At 41.6% G+C, this 18,591-nt stretch overlaps 1 protein-coding gene and 1 non-coding gene across 2 annotated transcripts in view; both read left to right on the top strand.

Annotated features, from left to right (window-relative positions):
- CRIM1 (cysteine rich transmembrane BMP regulator 1) overlaps nucleotides 1-18,591 on the top strand; it is a 973,879-nt gene that overhangs the window by 561,841 nt on the left and 393,447 nt on the right. The gene's annotated exons all lie outside the window — the stretch shown is intronic.
- Nucleotides 5,832-5,914, top strand: TRNAL-UAA (transfer RNA leucine (anticodon UAA)). Its single transcript has one exon. It is a non-coding gene; the product is annotated as a tRNA-Leu (tRNA).

The following is an 18,591-nucleotide window of genomic DNA, read 5'->3' as shown; positions in this document are numbered from 1 at the left end:
TGACATCATAAGGGGTTATATAAGGACAAACGCTGCAAGGCTCGACACACTGACACCATTCCACAGCTCTGTGACAGTTGTTACTGGGGGACAGAGTCCTGGTGTGTGTGTGTGCACAGTTTAACAAATCAGAGTCCTGTAGTGTTGATTCTGGTGCTGAAGCTGAACCATCATACTAACAGTCCATGTAAGGGCTAATTTTGTGTTTTGCTGTTTGTATCAGATACAATCGGCATTTATAGCCTAGGGAGGGAGAAGGAGTTGCAGGAGTGGTTGTTCAGTCTGTTGTTAAATATATAGCTGTGGCAGTTGACCACATTTTTATTTTTTGGGTGAAAGTTTTGACTACATTGTCATCCATAGCATATTAGGTGCTTTGTGGTCCATTTCTGTGTTATATAACACTCCAAAAAAGCATTGAAACATTTTTCTGTATTCATTTACTCATCCGTATACTATTGCGTGGTCTGTGTTACATTTTGGTATTATATAACAGTCCAAAAAGCATTGAAATTTTTTCTATATTCAATTATTCATATACTATTACATGCGCTGTGGTATAATTCGATGTTGCAGTGGGGGAAATAGGTATTTCATCTCTTGCTAATTCTGTAAGTTTGCCTACTGACAAAAACATGAACAGTCTATAATTTTAAGAGTAGGTTAATTTTATTATTGACAAATGAAATATGAAAAATAAAATCCAGAAAATCACATTGCAGTGAGAAATAAGTATTTGATCCACTACCAACCATTAAAAGTTCTGGCTCCTACAGACCAGCTCCTAATCAACTCGTTACCTGCATTAAAGACAGCTGTCTTACTTAGTCACCTTTATAAAAGATTCCTGTCCACAGACTCAATTAATCAGTCAGATTCTAACCTCTACAGCATGGGCAAGACCAAAGAGAATTGTAAAGATATCAGGGACAAGATGATAGATCCACACAAGCTTCATAACATCTCTCCTGTGTGAATGGACTGAGGAGGGGAATGAAGAGGAAGAGATGGAGAGTAGTCATCTTGATGGAAACAGAGAAGTGTTGGCTATAGGGACCTTGGCACATACGGCAGACTTTATGTATCACTACTTTTCACATGACCCTCGCTTTACAATCATCTTGGCCAAAAAAAGAGTACTGGTTATTCGCCCTGCTAGACTCACATTACAAGGAGAACTTTGTATCTCTCCATTTATATTACAAGGAGAACTTTGCATCTCGCCATCCTCAGGTGAAGAGGTCTTCTAAAATGGTGCGATACCAGAAGGCCATTGTGGAAAATATGTTGAAAAAAAATCCAATCAGATAACGCTAACTGCCAGGGGCAAGCTTCCTTACCCAACCAAGAAGGAGAGGTGAGGGGTACACACACAAGGTAGAGCAGAGGCAGAGGTACACTGTTAAAGGCCTGGACCAATTTCATTACACCCTACCAGCATCCATGCCCTGATGACCGGGTCTTTTTGATAAGAAGGGAAAAGTTTTTAAAGATGGTCAAGCAATCCCTGGCTGATAAAACCAGCATACTGCCTAATTCTTCTGCGCCTTTCAGATATTGGGTCTCAATGCTGGACACCTGGCACGTGCTGTCCCTCTATGTCTTGGAGGTTTTGTGCTGCCTTGCCGCTAGTATCTTGTCTGAGCGGGTTTTTAGTGCCACCGGGATGTGGGAGGGTGTCTTAAAGGGAACCTGTCACCCCCAAAATCGAAGTTGTGCTAAGCGCATCGGCATCAGGGGCTTATCTACAGCATTCTGTAATGCTGTAGATAAGCCCCCGATGTAACCTGAAAGATGAGAAAAAGAGGTTAGATTATACTCACCTGGGGGACGGTCCGATCTGATGGGTATCGCGGTCCGGTCCAGGGCCTCCCATCTTCTTACGATGACGTCCTCATCTTGTCTTCACGCTGCGGATCCGGCGCAGGCCCACTTTGTCTGCCCTGTTGAGGGCAGAGCAAAGTACCGCAGTGCCCAGGCGCCGGGAAAGGTCAGAGAGACCCGGCGCGTGCACACTGCAGTACTTTGCTCTGTCCTCAACAGAGCAGACAAAGTACGCCTGCGCCGGAGCCGCAGTGTGAAGACAAGAAGAGGACGTCATCCTATGAAGATGGGAGGCCCTGACCGCAGTGGGAACGCTCCTGGGTGAGTATAATCTAACCTCTTTTTCTCATCTTTCAGGATACATCGGGGGCTTATCTACAGCATTCCAGAATGCTGTAGATAAGCCCCTGATGCCGGTGGGCTTAGCTCAACTTCGATTTTGGGGTGACAGGTTCCCTTTAACAGACAGGCACTTTTGTCTGTCAACAGAAAGCGCTGACAGGCTCAATCTGATAGCAATGAATGAAGCCTGGATTAGACCCGGCTTTTCTGCACCACTATATGCCAGCAGCACATAGTGTTTTTAATGTTCGATATTTGAATGAGGCCCACCAGTTGTTGCCTTCTAGGATCAATGGATGACCCTACTTATAATTTAATCTTTTCTGGCATTTCACTTTGGCAAAGCCCTTATGAGTGCAGAAGTACCACAACTACACTTTCTTAATTTTTTGTGAAGCACTCCAGCTGGTTCCTCCAAGGATGACCCTGTTTGAAATTATTGGCAGGTTTTGCACTGTATGCCGAGCTTTTATAAGTGTAGAGTATCACAACTGCACTTTGTTCACAGTATTTGAATAAGGCACTACAGTTGGGGCCCTGCTTGTCATTTTTGGTAGGATTTGCACATAGTGCATAGCCTTTATGAGTCTAGGAGTACAACTACATTACAATTTGAACAGAATGTGTATGAAGCCTTCCTTCATGTTTAATACAGGGTGTATCGGAGTCCATTTGAGTCCCTAATTTTTGTCACTTATTGCTTCCTTCATAAATTACACTGACATATCCAATTTTTTTAATAAAAATTTCAAGTTTGGTTTACTTTATTTTTTTAAAATCCTTTTTAAATGTTGCCTCATATACAAGTCATTGCAGGAATAAAATTCTTAAAAAATTTTTCGTTGATTTTGAATGTTTTATTGTCAGTCCTTAAAGTGGAGTAAAAGTGTGACACCATTGTTCTCAGCAGCAATCTGGGAGTCAGAGATGCTTCCAGGGGTCTTCTTCATGCTGTTCTCCTTCCATTCACACTTATTCCATTCATTTCAACACTTTCATTGTCCGCCAGTCCTCTTTGTAGGGTCTGCCAGAAAAATGCTCAAATTTCCCATTGACTGTCATTAGACTCGTTACTCGAAACGAGCATCCGAGTATTAGAAATTACTCGGTCTGAGTATCCGAGAATTTTAGTGTTTGCTCATCCCCATTAATGACCATAGTTTAATGATTTTTCTAAATGGGAGAAGAGTTAGGGATACAAATATTGTTGACATTGAAAATAAATCTGCACCTTATCTCAAGTATTTTGCATTAATATCCCAATCCCAAAAATAAAAATTGAAACACAACTTCTAAAAATGATGCAAGCATTTGTGTGCATGCATAACAAATTTTTTTATAGTAAGTCCCAATGGGAAAATAAATTGGCATGAGCTGGTATAAGTTGTGCACAGTTCTGCTGAATACGGTATAAATAATGGGCGACAAGCAGCAGGACTTCTACTTGGCAGAGTTTTGCTTACATTTAGGCACATCAGCTTCTACTCTCAATTCCCTGGGGACTCTGTTGGTCTATCTACTTCTGATATATGTGATCTCAGTGGTTTGGAAGGTGAGACACAAGGAAGCATAACAAATCTTTGATAATTACAACGTAGTATCACATTTGGCCTTATTAATTCCAACTCTTCCTTCATCCCCCTCAACAGTCATTCTTTCACTCTCATTTAGGTTTCTGAAAAAAGGAGCCGCTCATCAAGTTCAACCTGTTATATAACTCTTGACAGTAAAGTGACATTCAGAGACCCTTATTTCAATTGGCAGAATACATTAAGACAGAACTTTATGAATACTTTGATTTTTCTGTAGCACATTCAGAGCGTATGATGCCCTTGGTGCTTTACCTTCAGTGTACTTAAGCATGCAGCGAGCAATGTTAATTAATTAACTTCATGAAAGGCACAGTTTCTACTCTTCAGTGATACACTGGTCATTTGGTTTCTTTTAAGCCCCATGGCACAAGCCAAACTCAGGAGTACCTTTACATATAATTAGTCAATTACATATCTTGTATACACCACCATCTCCACAAAGGAGCACCATCATATATAATCAAATAAGACAGTAAAATCTGTTATACGCATTCCCATCTCCAGTTAGGAGCATTTTCAAATGTATCATAGGAGTCAATTAGAGGGACCCCTTATGTAGAACATGCAGTCTGATCTGATAGCATCATGGTACAGAGCAGAAGAAGCTGAACAGATTGATACATAAGTTTATCAGACAGGATTCATAATAACGTATATTTCGTTAATGGAAATCCCCACTAAATCTTGGCACAGAAGTCCAGTGGGTGGAGCTAGTCAGTGACCTAGAGCTATCTCTGTATGCATGCTCATACAGTGATGACTGTCAGTCCTTGATAGGCCCACATAGTCAATCTCTCACTGCAGAAAGGTTGTGGATTTCAGTGAATGAATTACAAGTTAGGTGTGCAGGAAAAATGGGAATGACTGAAATCCCTGATATTTCTGGGTTGAGAGGTCCCATAGGCGGTCCAATTTGGAATTCACAGCCTTCACTGTGGCTGTGAACACCTGAGTAGCTCTTCCCAACTGGACTTATGTTCCCAGAATACACAGGGATTTCAATGAACGAAATACAAGTTGTAAAAAAAATGTTTCCTGCTAATAAATTGTCTTGATGAAGGGAAATACGGTAACCCTAGGGATGGCGTGACAAATTGTATGAATCCATACCTTTAATATTGTCATCTGTGGATGGTCACTAGACTGCCATCACCAGAGATGAGGTCTTTAGACCATAAAACATCTCTTGAGACTTATCTCCACCCAACTGGACTGCTTCATCTGCTATATCACATTGGCATTTTAGGACAGTGAAAATGAGGCAAGTGAGATAGTTTGTAAGGCTGGGTTCACATTGCGCTAGGTGTGTCCGTCTAACGGACTCGTTTTTAAGTAGTAAAAACGCAATGTAACGCACATAGGCCTGCATTGTCTGACGCATCGTGACGCATCCCTAAATTGGTATGCGTTTGTCACATAACGTTTTTTTTCTGACGGACCTTCAACGCGGCTTGCAGCGTTTTCGGGTCCGGCCAAGATAACGCACTACTAACGGAAGCATTCATTCTGCCATAGAAGGCTATGGCAAACGCAGTCAGACGCAAATCATGAAAAATTTCCAAATAGGACCACACGTTTTAATAGCGTTTGATCCCGAAGCTGTACATACAGGGTGTGAAAGGCACCATATGTACTCCGCAAGAAATTCACTTCGTGGATCCAATATCTCCTTTGCGAACTACGCTTTCTCTGCCGAAGTCGCAACCGCATCAAGCGAAATCTGACGAGCTCAGACACAAACATCTTGCTAGCAGAAGTTCACTCAATGCTTTCAAAATGGAGAATGAGTCTGTGCCCACACCCGACAATGACAAATGGGAAAAAAAAAAAAAAGAACAACTTTATTGACAGTGACAAACGCAGACAAACGGATACTTCGTAAACGGACATCAAAATGAAAAAACGCGATCACATGCGTTAACGCTAGCGTTACCGTGACGACGAATTTCACATATTTTTGCTCCGTTTCTGTACATGCGTTTAACGCATCCGTTTAACGCCATGTACTTGACGCAATGTGAACCTAGCCTAGCCTAAGGCTGAGAAAACACATTAGCCCCATCCTATTCATTTACCAGGATGGCTGAGTGGTTAAGGCGTTGGACTTAAGATCCAATGGATTTGTATCCTCGTGGGTTCGAACCCCATTCCTGGTATGAGTTTTACGCTTGAAATTCTACAAGATTTCTGAAAAAGGAGTAATGTTTCAGCAAAATAAATGATCTTCATGGGCAGCACGGTGGCGCAGTGGTTAGCACAGCAGCCTTGCAGCGCTGGAGTCCTGGGTTCAAGCCCCCACTAAGGACAACATCTGCAAAGAGTTTGTATGTTCTCTCCGTGTTTGCATGGGTTTCCTCCGGGCACTCCGGTTTCCTCCCACATTCCAAAGACATACTGACAGGGAATTTAGATTGTGAGCCCCAATGGGGACAGCAATGATCATGTGTGTAAAAGCGCTGCGGAATATGTTAGCGCTATATAAAAATAAAGATTATTATTTAGAGGGGACGGGAAGAAAAACATTAGACTCGAACAAAGACGACCCAGGAAAACATACTCAGAAGGGAGGTAAGAACATTTCTAAAACAATCCACAGTGAGGAGATTGGAACAAAACAAAATCCTCTAAACTGCATGCTCGCAAACGCCAGAAGCCTGACAAACAAGATGGAAGAACTAGAAGCAGAAATATCTACAGGTAACTTTGACATAGTGGGAATAACCGAGACATGGTTAGATGAAAGCTATGACTGGGCAGTTAACTTACAGGGTTACAGTCTATTTAGAAAGGATCGTAAAAATCGGAGAGGAGGAGGGGTTTGTCTCTATGTAAAGTCTTGTCTAAAGTCCACTTTAAGGGAGGATATTAGCGAAGGGAATGAGGATGTCGAGTCCATATGGGTTGAAATTCATGGAGGGAAAAATGGTAACAAAATTCTCATTGGGGTCTGTTACAAACCCCCAAATATAACTGAAAGCATGGAAAGTCTACTTCTAAAGCAGATAGATGAAGCTGCAACCCATAATGAGGTCCTGGTTATGGGGGACTTTAACTACCCGGATATTAACTGGGAAACAGAAACCTGTGAAACCCATAAAGGCAACAGGTTTCTGCTAATAACCAAGAAAAATTATCTTTCACAATTGGTGCAGAATCCAACCAGAGGAGCAGCACTTTTAGACCTAATACTATCTAATAGACCTGACAGAATAACAAATCTGCAGGTGGTTGGGCATTTAGGAAATAGCGACCACAATATTGTGCAGTTTCACCTGTCTTTCACTAGGGGGACTTGTCAGGGAGTCACAAAAACATTGAACTTTAGGAAGGCAAAGTTTGAACAGCTTAGAGATGCCCTTAATCTGGTAGACTGGGACAATATCCTCAGAAATGAGAATACAGATAATAAATGGGAAATGTTTAAGAACATCCTAAATAGGCAGTGTAAGCGGTTTATACCTTGTGGGAATAAAAGGACTAGAAATAGGAAAAACCCAATGTGGCTAAACAAAGAAGTAAGACAGGCAATTAACAGTAAAAAGAAAGCATTTGCACTACTAAAGCAGGATGGCACCATTGAAGCTCTAAAAAACTATAGGGAGAAAAATACTTTATCTAAAAAACTAATTAAAGCTGCCAAAAAGGAAACAGAGAAGCACATTGCTAAGGAGAGTAAAACTAATCCCAAACTGTTCTTCAACTATATCAATAGTAAAAGAATAAAAACTGAAAATGTAGGCCCCTTAAAAAATAGTGAGGAAAGAATGGTTGTAGATGACGAGGAAAAAGCTAACATATTAAACACCTTCTTCTCCACGGTATTCACGGTGGAAAATGAAATGCTAGGTGAAATCCCAAGAAACAATGAAAACCCTATATTAAGGGTCACCAATCTAACCCAAGAAGAGGTGCGAAACCGGCTAAATAAGATTAAAATAGATAAATCTCCGGGTCCGGATGGCATACACCCACGAGTACTAAGAGAACTAAGTAATGTAATAGATAAACCATTATTTCTTATTTTTAGGGACTCTATAGCGACAGGGTCTGTTCCGCAGGACTGGCGCATAGCAAATGTGGTGCCAATATTCAAAAAGGGCTCTAAAAGTGAACCTGGAAATTATAGGCCAGTAAGTCTAACCTCTATTGTTGGTAAAATATTTGAAGGGTTTCTGAGGGATGTTATTCTGGATTATCTCAATGAGAATAACTGTTTAACTCCATATCAGCATGGGTTTATGAGAAATCGCTCCTGTCAAACCAATCTAATCAGTTTTTATGAAGAGGTAAGCTATAGACTGGACCACGGTGAGTCATTGGACGTGGTATATCTCGATTTTTCCAAAGCGTTTGATACCGTGCCGCACAAGAGGTTGGTACACAAAATGAGAATGCTTGGTCTGGGGGAAAATGTGTGTAAATGGGTTAGTAACTGGCTTAGTGATAGAAAGCAGAGGGTGGTTATAAATGGTATAGTCTCTAACTGGGTCGCTGTGACCAGTGGGGTACCGCAGGGGTCAGTATTGGGACCTGTTCTCTTCAACATATTCATTAATGATCTGGTAGAAGGTTTACACAGTAAAATATCGATATTTGCAGATGATACAAAACTATGTAAAGCAGTTAATACAAGAGAAGATAGTATTCTGCTACAGAAGGATCTGGATAAGTTGGAAACTTGGGCTGAAAGGTGGCAGATGAGGTTTAACAATGATAAATGTAAGGTTATACACATGGGAAGAGGGAATCAATATCACCATTACACACTGAACGGGAAACCACTGGGTAAATCTGACAGGGAGAAGGACTTGGGGATCCTAGTTAATGATAAACTTACCTGGAGCAGCCAGTGCCAGGCAGCAGCTGCCAAGGCAAACAGGATCATGGGGTGCATTAAAAGAGGTCTGGATACACATGATGAGAGCATTATACTGCCTCTGTACAAATCCCTAGTTAGACCGCACATGGAGTACTGTGTCCAGTTTTGGGCACCGGTGCTCAGGAAGGATATAATGGAACTAGAGAGAGTACAAAGGAGGGCAACAAAATTAATAAAGGGGATGGGAGAACTACAATACCCAGATAGATTAGCGAAATTAGGATTATTTAGTCTAGAAAAAAGACGACTGAGGGGCGATCTAATAACCATGTATAAGTATATAAGGGGACAATACAAATATCTCGCTGAGGATCTGTTTATACCAAGGAAGGTGACGGGCACAAGGGGGCATTCTTTGCGTCTGGAGGAGAGAAGGTTTTTCCACCAACATAGAAGAGGATTCTTTACTGTTAGGGCAGTGAGAATCTGGAATTGCTTGCCTGAGGAGGTGGTGATGGCGAACTCAGTCGAGGGGTTCAAGAGAGGCCTGGATGTCTTCCTGGAGCAGAACAATATTGTATCATACAATTATTAGGTTCTGTAGAAGGACGTAGATCTGGGTATTTATTATGATGGAATATAGGCTGAACTGGATGGACAAATGTCTTTTTTCGGCCTTACTAACTATGTTACTATGTTACTATGTTACTATTCAACCTGTTTACTTTCCATGTTGTTCCGGAGCAAGGTAAAAGCCCATGTGAGACAAAAGTAAACTCTGGAAGGCTGGGTTGAGATTTCCGCTGTTAAAATTGGGCCGGATATGTCCCCAAATTATGTGTAGCCCTGTACTCATGAATGATGCATACTCCTGTGCATTTGCACGTAGGTTTTTATTGGTCAAATTGGTCAGATTAAGTTTTCATCGTGGCATCTGAATGATTTACAGCTACTAGCCAGCTTGATTACATGTGGGGATTCCCTAGCAACCAGGCAACCCCCACATGTACTCAGCCTGGCTAATAGCCATAAATCATTTAGCTGCCGGGATGAAAGCTAAATCTCCGAGCACTAACAAATACTCGGAGGTCACCCGAGCAACGAGTACACTTGCTCATCACTATTCAGAACTTGTCATATTTAGAAAGGCGACATTTAGAATTCTTCATGACGGCTCCACCTGGTGGAGAGTTCCATAGGGTACTGCTCTTACAGTAAAGAATCCTGTCCTGTTTTGTGGTGTAAACCTTCTTTCCTGTAGATGCAATGGTTGCCTCTTTTCTTGGATGTGTAAATACTTGTTTCAGGTCTGTTTTTAAATACATTACACACTGGATACCAAATGACAAGTGAATTTCTCATGCGCTTGTTAAAGTTATGTTTGCTTAATTTGCGGAGTAAATATTCAATTGTAAATTAATTATAAAATAATTGCTTTGTATTTGCATATGTAATCACGCTGTTACAATGATTGCTCTAATTACAGGTGTACACAAATTATCTCGGCTGTAATGGCACATATATAAAGTAGCAGAAGGTGCACATTAAGAGCAATAAATAATGTGGTTAATATGTTATTGCTGTACTACGTAATTACTAGTGGGCTTCCAGAAATAATGTACAAAGAGCTATTTATCCTCCTTAAGTCAGGTCACACATGGGAAACTGCATATTATAGCTCCATTTTCTAAGGGAACCAGAAACAGATCACTGATCCTGTAAAGTATTATGGGGACTCAGGTGTATATCTATTGTACACTGGTACATGATCAGCTGTAGCCATATACATCCGACCATGTTCAGCTCATAGATTGCAGGAAAGAACTGCAGAGAGACAACTTCTTACTGTAACAACTTCAAGTGTTCAACATATAAATTTTACATTAATCCTCCGTCTATTGAAGTCAACAAGACTGAGCTTGGAGGATAATACTTTTCAACATGTACATTGTGAATAAAACCAACCTGAAAGGGCTGTCTGGTGCAGAAATCCTACAATGTAATATTCTGGTCGGCAAACTTATTATTATCACTTGCTGTGGTTGACAAGGTCCCAATGGAACCCACTGTCATGGCTTCTACAAAGACTAGATATGAAAAGAGGTAACACTGTAAGGGTACCGTCACACAGTGGCATTTTGATCGCTACGACGGCACGATCCGTGACGCTCCAGCATCGTAACAATATCGCTCCAGCGTCGTAGACTGCTGTCACACTTTGCAATGTACGACGCTGGAGCGATAATTTCATGACGCATGTGCAATGTAGAAGCCGTTGGTTACTATGCGCACATCGTATACAATATTTTGCACACATTTGTTACACCAAGCGATCATGCCGCCACAGCGGGACACTAGACGACGAAAGAAAGTTTCAAACGATCTGCTACGACGTACGATTCTCAGCGGGGTCCCTGATCGCAGGAGCGTGTCAGACACAGCGAGATCGCTGGAACGTCACGGATATATCGCTGGAACGTCACAAATCGTGCCGTCGTAGCGATCAAAATGCCACTGTGTGACGGTACCCTAAGACCTTAGTACATGGCAGTCCTCTGATTAGTGTCTCCTCCATAAATTAGCTAGAGATAAAGAATGAATAGACCGAGGTTTTCTCTCTGGAGCCTTTATGCCCATACATTACCGCCTATTACATAGTTAATAAGGCTGAAAAGGGCAAATGTCCATCAAGTTAATCAGAGGGATGGGAAACGATAAAGGGAATGGGGTATATGATCAACCATAATGCTTGATCCAGTCTGCCCCCAAAAAGCTCATCTTTCCTTCCTAATTCCAATTGTCCATCAATTGTACAAAGAATTCAGAAAAGAACTTTATACATTTTGATTATTTATTTTCGTCTAAAAAAGCATCCAAGCCTTTTTTGAAACCATCAACTGTTCCCTCTGTGACCAGCTCCTGAGGTAGACTATTCCACAGATTAATGGGGTTGACCTCCAGACATATTAGTCAAGAGGGAGTGACAGCTGCGGCTGTCACTTGACTACTAATATGTCAGAAGGCGGGGACTGTGACGCCAACACTGATCGGGCACAGGGCTCATGTGACTTTACAACCGCACATGAGCCCTGGGTATGCCCGTGCCTACACCGCTGCAAAGGAGGTGAGGATAAGTTTTTATTTTCACAGGGGCAAACATTCAGATCGAGACGGGGTTGTCCCAATACTGGATAACCCCTCTAATAGACCTTACAGTATAGAAGTCTTGACTCCTCTGGAGATTGAACCTTTCTTTCTCTGGGTGGAGGAAGTGCTTCCTTTTCTGGGTGTTCTACATGAAAAAGCTTTCAATTATATTTTTTAAATGGGCCATTTCTGTACTTGCACAAGTTAATCTTGTTCTCCCTTGTTAGTCTCTTAAGCCTAAATACATGTAATTCTTTTAATCTTTCCTCAAAACTAAGCCCATTCATGCCCCTTACGAATTTTGTGTCTTTCTTTTGAACCTTTTCTAACTAAAGTGCGTTCTTTCTATGTATCGGGGCTGCATATTCCAGATGAGGTCGCACTAACACTGTAAAGTGGTTGTATTATGTCCTTTTCTCAAGTCCATACCCCTTTTAGTATGACAATATCCTGCTGGCCTTTGAAGCAGCTGATTGGCATTGCATGCTGATATTATTATACTATTGATTTCATTCAGAATTATTATATCCTATTTTAAACAGAGTTAATTAAGAAATGACAGAATAAAGTACATACAACAGTACAGCAAATGAATGAGTCAATTGGAAATACAGTGTATTACCAGGAGGGACCAGTATAAAAGGGAGAGGATGAATAAAGAATGCTGTGAATATGTACATTAAATCAGTATATGTACAAACTACCGTAATCTAACAATAAAATGAATTGTTTTTGCTTTCGCTTATTCCCACTAGGGGGTAGGGAAACATGAGGATGGGTATGGGTTGACCCAGAGACGGTCAGAAAGTGAAGAAGCCCAGAATCTCCCCACTAACTATATTAACAAACTTTTTCAAATGAAAGTCTATTGAATTCTAGAATACCTGAGTTCTAGGCTTGATCCCATGCATCACGATCTGTTGTTAAACTGTGAAACACATGTGTGAATACGGCCTTACTTCCATGAATTTTTTGATGAGGGTTTGCAGCAGCATGAAACTATCAATCACATTATTGTGTGGAAAATATTTTAACAAAAAGGATTTGTCAAAAGCAAGAAATCATTGAAAAACATACAAACTTTACTAAAATACTGCTTTAATAATTCACCAGCCATCACTAGTAGGAGGTTCACTGGTGGTAAATGCCTTGTTTGACAGTCTGTTGCACCTATTAGGTAAATACACAAGTTTCTTGTCCCAGTTTCTCGTTTCGTCTCAGCCCAGAATCTTGCTTGGCCTTTGACCACAGGTGAGGTACTGAATAAAAGTTTTGTGATAAAATATGACTATTAATAAATATAGCCAGATGCATTTTATTATCCATTTGTCACGATTCCGCCTATAGGTGTGTCTGGAATCAGTAAGTGACAGATCAGCCATGCAATCTAGGACATGGGCTTGCTGAGCTGTACTATGGCGAAGTACAGCTCAGCCGTCCAATTGGGGGCTGGGTCATGCTGAGCTGTCAGTATGTGGAGTGACAGTTCAGCCGTCCAATCATGGCCGGGACTCGCCGTGGCTTCCTCCATGTGTCTACTGTTTGAGTGATTACCTGGCTATTTTGCAGGCTCTCTGTCTCAAATGAGTGGCAGTTGTAGCTTTGCTGTAATGGTGTGCGCTTGCTCTGTTCTCTGTGTTCCTGTATTTAATATTTGCTACCCGACCTTGGACTTTGCCTTTGACTGTCCGTTTGCCTTACCATTTTGTCTTGATCCGCTACTTCCCCAGAATTCTGACCTCAGACTGGACCTGACTACTCCTTTGCCTTATCCCTTTGTCTATGATGAGTCCTCTTTGTATCTGACCCCGGACCGCTTGACTACCCAGCCTCATGGCGTGTCCATGAGTAGTGACTTGCGTCACACCATTAGGTAGAAAAGATAAGAGGATGCGCGCCTTATTAATATGGTATGAGATTGTGCGGGTATAATGGATTACAGGAAAGCAATTTTGATCTTAATCAAAAAAGTATATAGCATTCTGTTACAACCAGATCTCAAAACTTGCATTCTGGGCCTTCTGGAAGGAAGAACTGATTTGACCTCCTTGATAGTGTTGGGCATCTTACGAATTATGGCTCCCTGCCTTCCACTAGCTAGCTGCTACTCCCCCTGCCATTAGAGAATTCAAAGCTAAAATGAATAATGTATGACGTGTTGTGAATTCTGCTTTTGGGCTCCCTCCGGTGGTTGTAGGTGGTAATGCAGTTGTCTCTGGGCTGCAGTCCTGGATAGGTGTATCTGCTGATTGCAGTTCTGACTGGAGTATTTAGGTTTGCAGGACTCATTAGTCCTTGCCAGTTGTCAATGTTTCTTGGGAAGTATTGGATCTCTGTCTGGCTTCTCCTGTTTAGCTGCCAATTCAGCAAAGATAAGTGTCTGTTTCTTCTTCTATGGCACACAAGCTGTGTGCTTGTTTTTGATTGTATTCCTGCTCTGAGTTTAGTAGTCTCTGGAGTTGCAGATATACGTTCCACGTCTTTAGTTAGATGGAGGAATTTTTGTATAATCTGCTGTGGATATTTTTGGAAGGGTTTTAATACTGACCGCACAGAACTCTGTCCTATCCTTTCCTATTTTAGCTAGAGCGGCCTCTTGTGCTAAATCCTGTTTTCTGACTGTGTGTGTCTTTCCTCTCCTACTCACAGCCAATATATGTGGGGGGCTGCCTATCCTTTGGGCTTCTGCTCTGAGGCAAGATAGTATTCCTATTTCCATCTTTAGGGGTATTTAGTCCTCCGGCTGTGACGAGGTGTCTAGGGCTTGTTAGGTACACCCCACGTCTACTTCTAGTTGCGGTGTTAAGATCAGGATTTGCGGTCAGTATAGTTACCACCTTCTCCAGTGAAAGTTTTCATGCTGCTCCAAGGTCACCGGATCATAACAATTACGTCTACAAAGAGGTGTTGACCTGAAATGGAATGCTCTACCAACATTTTATAAGGTCAGATCTGGGGTATGTGACTTGACACTCCAAGCCTACCGTCACTACTCTACTTCGTGAGAAAATGATGGATCAATTCATACTTCTTATACGCTGATCCCATCAGATTTGAAAGCAAAGGGGAATAACTTCTTGGTCACAGTGTTAAACTACCGTATATTTTGAAGTACTTTACTGCTTTGGCTATCATTTCCATTATCAAGATGAATAAGGACGGTGTTAGGGCTAGCGGAACGCACCGAGTAAATTTAGATGTTTATTATTATTGATGCGTTCGCAGCCCGGGGTCCACCGTACAGGAGAACCTGCTGCTAGTAAATGGTGGCACTATTTGGTGGTATAGACTAGCTCTGTTACTTCACAGAGTAGCCGTGAAAGGAAAGCACTGCCCCCTGTTAGACTTCACAGGGGCACAGGCTAACTGCCCAACAGAGAGCAGTCAGTGGTCATGCATGCACACAATCTCCTCACCGGAGGTGCCGGTATTCTAAGGGCTTATTTCAGCCAGGTCCCTGAATACACTCAAACACACAATCTCCTCACCGGAGGTGCCGGTATTCTAGGGGCTTATTTCAGCCGGATCCCTGAATACAATCTCACATGACCACATAACTCAGAAAGGTACTAGTGCATGGCCGTGCGGACATGCACACCTTATATAGCTGCAGCAACTACAGGACCTTCCAAAAAAGGACCAATGGGAAACAGCCACAGAACATGAGCAACTTCAGGACCTTCCTAGAGGACTAATGGGAATAGCTGCAGTACTTGAGCATGTGACCCTTGATCTCCAATGAGAGATCTTACCCTGGGCATGCTCAGAAGGAGAAAAGTAGGACTTAGTCCCAAAGACGTCTGCTCGCTGCTGACCAGTACTGGCTACAATGGCAGAAGCTGGAAGGACAGCCGTTACCCTTCGCAAAGTGTCAGACTGAGCATGACGCTGGGACCGACGCCTCCGCTGAGCAGGCTTCACTGCGGCTGGAGAAAAATGGGAGACCGCAGCAGAGATGGCTCGAGATTCCCCCTGTGCAGAGGCAGGAACTCGACCCCTAACAGACGGTTGATTAAAATGCTGGATGTTTTTTGATAAATGCAATATGTAATTACTTTATGTATGGTAAACCTAATTTATTTTACTTTCTGTATTTAATTGTTTGTATGTTAATCGATGGAAATCTTTTTCAATAAAAAAAAAACCTAATTTAAAAAAAGATAAAAAATATAAAAATTACCAGCCCTCCATAGTTGAGCCAACTGAAATAATGATGATAAGCTTTCAAGATTAGTCCTCATAGCTTTCTGTACTTGATGAAGAGAGCTAAGTAGTCTCAAAAGCTTTCTCTTAGTCATCATTATTTTCTGTAGGCCAATTAAAGGTCTGATCTTTGTTATTTTATAGGGCTTGTGATTTCAGCACAGTATTCGTGTAACTTATTTTTTTATTTTACCAATTCCATCCGGCACTGTATGTACTGGAACCTGACGTAATAATTGTGTCTGTATAAAAAGGGCTCTCTATGTTTATAGCAAACCACACATTAAAAATGCAGTGTCCTTGAGCGGGAAAATCCAGAATAATGCAGTGGCAAAACACATAAGGGGCGATTCATTAAGACTGGTGTTTCATATGTGAGTCTTAATGAAGGGCTTGATTAAGCAAAATGTGCTGAATTCATTTAGAAGGCGAGCACCACTTAATGAATTTGGCACATCTTCCCAGCAGTGTACGCCTCCATTGCACCTTGCCAGAAATGCTACTCCAGTCAGAGACCGGAGTGGCATTTTTAGCATAGAGACCGCCTGCACTTTTCCAGAATTTGATGGACTTGCATAGCCTCCCCATCCCAGCTCTGCCCGTATTGGTGGAGATGCTACAAATTGGCATCAAAAATGACAAAATTTAGCAGCTTTTCAAAGCATTTTGGCATAAAAGCTCTTATGAATCGCACCCATAGCCTTTAATCCAGTGACGCAATGTACAACCAATGAATAAAAGACTAATCGATCTTCTGCCCTTCTGGCTCCTTGAGCAGCCACATTATTTGGGGCTGTCCCTCTTCCATTACACCATGTACACATTGTCAGTCATCCCCTCTCCGCACTAGGAGCCGTAGCAGCGGACTCTATGCCAGCTTTACTTTTATCTCTGCAAGGTGAATATATTTCTTATCACCTTGATCTACGGTATGTCCTGCTGTTTGTTTCAAGTAATTGCTGCACTATACAGTGCTGTTCTTTTTCTATTTTTGCAGTTCACATTGAAAATGCAGCGTTATCTGTGGGCAGCAGCTTATACAACAGGCATTGAGCATTTTGATGTTGTTGTTTTAGGAAAATATAACTTGCAGATTATTCATTTCTTATCTGCCCATTTTATTGCTTAGCAGACTAGGGGACTGCCCACTTGACTCCTAAACTCTGAATGAGCACGGATTTATATGGATAGATAGAATGTTTTATTGAAACTACTGTTATTACCTATCTGCCCAGCCTCTGTTAAATGCTGGCAGCATTTTCAGTGTTAAAGATTCCTTTTAAATCTCTGCTTCATTGATCGTTTCTACCCGTTCTTGCAGTGAAAGACAGCTATCTTTCCATTCACATTTAATCAGGTATGAATGTCAATCATTGATTGTCTTGACCCATTAGATTCTTAAAGAATTTTTAAACTTCACCGTCCACCTGTCCGCCACGCTATCCTTTGCTTTTATACATAGTGCCCTTACCTCCCTGCAGTTCAGCTTCCTCTTTGCTTCTCTTTAGCTTCCATCTTGATTTTTAGCATTCATCCTGAAGTTAGTTCTGCTATGCTCTGCTATTAATTTCATGATGCATTTGTGAAGCATTATATTGGAAGGTAAAAGCATTATTATATTTATTTGGGAGGACACTGTGATTATCCTTTTTTTCTACAAGCTCCAAAATAATCTAATATACGTATACAGTCAAGGAGCTGAAATGTGAACTTCTAAATTATAACTGTGTGACTTGAGCTATGCAATCATTATCAATAACTGTGATAGAAGCTTATGCTCCCACCAATAGTGCCCTATCCCTCATAGACCATTTATATGGCACAGTCTTTACAGATTCATCATACAGGAACTTCTAACTGCTGAGACCAGTTTATGATACTATAAAGCCATTGTAATTCCCAAGGGGTCTCTATGAGATCAAACTACTTAACTGAGAATTATACCATGAATTTCCAGATAGAAAAGAACATTTAAATAAGATAATTGTTGCTGAATTATTTATATTTTGGCAGGACTATATACTACATTAATAAAAAAAGAGTGCAATTTTAAGGGCAGAATGAGCAAATATTTAAAGTGATAAAATATTGAATATTTCTCACAGAAACACAGTAATTCTCTAACTAAAATTCTAATGTTATTCTCAGGGTATGCATCAGACATCAGATAGGAAGAACTCTATGGGCAATGGGCAGGGCCGGCTTTAGGGGCAGGCAGAGCAGGCAGCTGCCTACAGCCCCCGCTCTTCCAGGAGCCCCCAGCCAGTGGCGTGACGCTAACAGCGGCACACTACGCAGCTGCTAAGGTTCCCCTTAAGAGGGACCTGGCTCCCTTCCCCTTAGTCACCCATTCAACTTATTGGCATCATAGATGCAGATATAGTTGAAAGAACTGATGGAGGAGAGAGTGGCAGCTGACACTCCCTCTTCCATCACTTTTGCTCTGCTTGTAACTCAGCGAGCGCACAATTATGTCACATCATCGTGTGCCACGCTGTGCCAGCAGCGGAGCTGATGAGACCAGAGTAGAGCCTGCAGCAACGCGGGGAACAAGGTGGAGAGGTGAGTATTGTTTGTATGTCTGTATATGTGTAGATATATTTACACCGCACACTCTAATGACAACGTGTGGTTTTTACTTGAATATTTATTAATCAAAATAGA

The sequence above is a fragment of the Ranitomeya imitator genome, chromosome 5, assembly GCF_032444005.1.
Source record: "Ranitomeya imitator isolate aRanImi1 chromosome 5, aRanImi1.pri, whole genome shotgun sequence".
Classification (NCBI taxonomy): domain Eukaryota; kingdom Metazoa; phylum Chordata; class Amphibia; order Anura; family Dendrobatidae; genus Ranitomeya; species Ranitomeya imitator.
The sequence above is the reverse complement of the archived record's forward strand: the minus strand, read 5'-3'. Positions and strand labels throughout refer to the sequence as shown.